This window comes from Ictidomys tridecemlineatus, chromosome 8 (assembly GCF_052094955.1).
Source record: "Ictidomys tridecemlineatus isolate mIctTri1 chromosome 8, mIctTri1.hap1, whole genome shotgun sequence".
Classification (NCBI taxonomy): domain Eukaryota; kingdom Metazoa; phylum Chordata; class Mammalia; order Rodentia; family Sciuridae; genus Ictidomys; species Ictidomys tridecemlineatus.
In genome coordinates, this window is record NC_135484.1 from 137,400,557 (window position 1) to 137,403,844 (window position 3,288).

The window sequence follows — 3,288 nt, forward strand, 5'->3', positions numbered from 1 at the left end:
TTCTAATGTCTAAGTACATTAAGAAGTAGTCATCAGGAGGAAATAAGCAGAAAGTTCAATACAATCTGACCTGGACACGTATGGATCTTTCTCTGTGTTAACTATTAAGTCTACCTGCAATCCTGCCCGTCCTGACCTCTCCTCATCCTTCCCTCTTCAGACATGAGAGGCCATCACTAACACCCCCACCCACAAGAAGCCCTTTTAAAGCCTACACCCTTTAGTCTGCTCTAAAAAGGCCAGTCCCTTGTATGTCCCTAACTCGAGCTTGGCCTTCTTTATCCTGTTATTTTCAGATTATGAATTTCATCCCACATGGATACCCACGGAGAGAAAATAGTGTCGGGGATTGCTGAATGAAGAAGGAGCCCCAACACTGTCTTGACGTAAACTCTCTGTAATGACCATATTTAACCACATTTTCTAGTTTCTTTAGATGATACTTGGACATTCTGGAGTTAACCAGCTCTGAGAGATAATAGAAGATTTGCCTGTGCAAGGCCTAGTGTTGCACCCCTGTAATCCCAACAGCTCAGGAGGCTGAGGCAGGAGGATGGAAGGTTCAAATTAGCTTGGGCAACTTATCAAGGCCCTAAGCCATTCAGTAATACACTGTCCCAAAATAAAAAATAAGAAGGGCTAGAGATGTGGCTCAGCGATTAAGCACTCCTGGGCTCCATCCTTCATAAAAAAAAAAATCATCTGCAAACACAACCCCCACCCCCAGAGTCCTACCTTTGGTTTTTGTTTTTTCTGTTTTTGGAGGTATTTTTTTTTGTTGTTTGCTTCTTTTTGTTTTGTTTTGTTTAGGGCTGGGTTCAACTCAGAACCTTGCCCATGCTGGATAAATGTGCTCTACCACTGCGTCATATCCCCAATTCCAATCACCTCTCAATTGGGCTCTCACACTCCAGCCACTAGCCATCTGCCCTAGTCACCCCAGAACTAGGAACCAATCAGCAACAGTCCTGTGCCCCAGAATCCACAAAATGATCCAAAGTGGCCAATCCCAAACCAGCTCTTCCCATGGACACCAGAGTAGAGACTGTTGCCATGGTTTCTCCCCTCGTCCCCCAGCCTCCTGATGGTCCTGGCGCATCCCTGATGGCACCTGTGCCTCGCTGCCTGACATGGTGTGCCTCCGCCTCTCGAAAACTGTGAGCGACAAACTGTCTTTTCAGTGCCAATCATCTCTTGATTCGTTGTCCTTACCATACCTGATGGAAATAATGGAGCCTACGTCTTCAATCACTCTTTGCCTTCCATGAGGAAGGAAATGGGCCTTGCCCAAGACAGTAAGCTTTGGGCTGACCGTAGGCACCTGGCCCGAAGGTATGGGAAGGGCTGTGCCCTAGCCACTCCTGAGCAGAACAGAACTGTGAGAACTACCTACCTCAGGCTCAGAACTGGCTGTGGCCTAGACACTTGATAAATGTTAGCCATGGGACAGGCACACACTCGCTAATAAGAAGCTCCAGTATCATGCGTGGGCATGTAAACCCATATTGTAGAGGGATGCTAATCATGGACCAGTTTGGGGATCCAGAGGGCCACCTGAGATGACTCTTTAAATGAAAGATACTCCACTTTCTGCTTACCCATATTCTGACTGCCATTTTTTTTTCCCCAACAGCAGTAGTTCTCAACGTGTGGTCCCTGGACCAGCAATATCAGTACCACCTTAGATATTGTTAGAGATATAAATTCCTTCTTCTGCTGCTCACGGATCTGCTTGTGGGTTCGTGTGGTGTGGACCTGGCACCTCTTTTGTGAGGCAGCAGCTGAGGAGACTCCAGTGCTCACCTTGGACAAGGAAAAGCCCAAGGAAGGAGTCAAGACTGAGAGTAACGACCAACTTGAAGGTGGAGGGCAGGATGGGTTTTGTGGTGCAGTTGAAGACTCAGAGGCACACACCACTTAGAACACTAATGAAAGCCTATTGTGAACGACAGGGTCTGTCCGTGAGGCAGCTCAGATTCCAATTTGACGGGCAGCCAATTAATGAAACAGACACACCTGCACAGTTGGAGATGGAGGATGATGAAGGTACAGTTGGTGTGTTCCAGCAGCAGACAGGAGGTGTCTACTAAAGAGGGAACCTGCTACTTGACTCCAGAACTCTTTTCTGACAGTCCAAGAATACATTCTCTGCAAAACTGCAATTTGGTTCCACCGCCTCCTGACTGCTTCAGGATGGTCTTCTCTATTCTTTCGTTTTCCCCTTCCCCGTTCCTTTATTGTACGTAAAGTAACTGGTGTATGTGCACAAGCATATCACATTTTTTAAAATGGTCAGTGATATGTTTTGATTGACATCAAATGGAGACGGGATGGGGAAAATACTGGTTCTGTGAAAATATTCTTCCTCCATCCGTGGCATGCTCATTCACCTCTTATCTTTATATTTCAGAACGTTATTTTGTTCTCACCGTTTTAATAAAAAAAAAAACACACAACCAAACAAAAACCTGAACAACATAAAAAATCTTTGCATACCTGGTTAAATTGGAGAATTTTAATGTTTTCCATTTATCATTGTAAAGCCAAGGACAATTTTATAACTTTTTTTTTTGTACCTAGCTGTTACATGTAGGGCAATTTGTCTTTAAGCAGGGGTAAATTACCTTTTAAAAAAAATTCCTAGATAGCTTTCTCTTCAAGTCAAGTATCTTCCTGTTTAAATAAACTTCTTGTTTAAAAGGAAGCAAACAAACAAAAAAAGAAATACAAATTCTTGGGCACCACCTACCAAACCCGAAACTCTGGGTTTGTGGTCCTGTGATCCATACCTCCAAAAGCCCTAAAAATCAATCTGATGCACCCTTGCTATAGATCAAATATTTTTGTGTCTCTGTAAAATCCATATGTAGAAATTCTAATCACCCGTGCGATGACATTGATTAAGTGGGGCCTTAGAGAGTCCCTGCCTTCATGAATGGGATTAATGCTTTTATGAAAGAGGCCCAACAGAACTTCCTCATCTCTTCTACTATGTGGAGACTCGCAAAAAGATCATCTTCTATTAACTAGGAAATGGGCCCTCATCCGACACCAGAGCTTGGACATTCCGGACTCCATAACTGTGAGCAATAAATTTCTGTTCTAGCCCCCCCGGTCTGTGTATTTTTGTTATGGTAATCTGAACAGACTGAGCACCTAAAGTTTGAGGACAACCACTCTGACTTTAACTGCTCACATGCTGCTAGGGATCTAGCTAGAGACCAACACAACGAGGAGTTCAGAATCCAATTTCTAATCAATGGAGTTTGGAATAAAAAAAGGCAGTAT

At 44.0% G+C, this 3,288-nt stretch overlaps 1 pseudogene; it reads left to right on the forward strand.

Moving 5' to 3' along the window:
- Positions 1-1,130: 1,130 nt before the first annotated feature.
- Positions 1,131-2,090, forward strand: LOC101970649 (small ubiquitin-related modifier 2 pseudogene; annotated as a pseudogene).
- Positions 2,091-3,288: the final 1,198 nt, after the last annotated feature.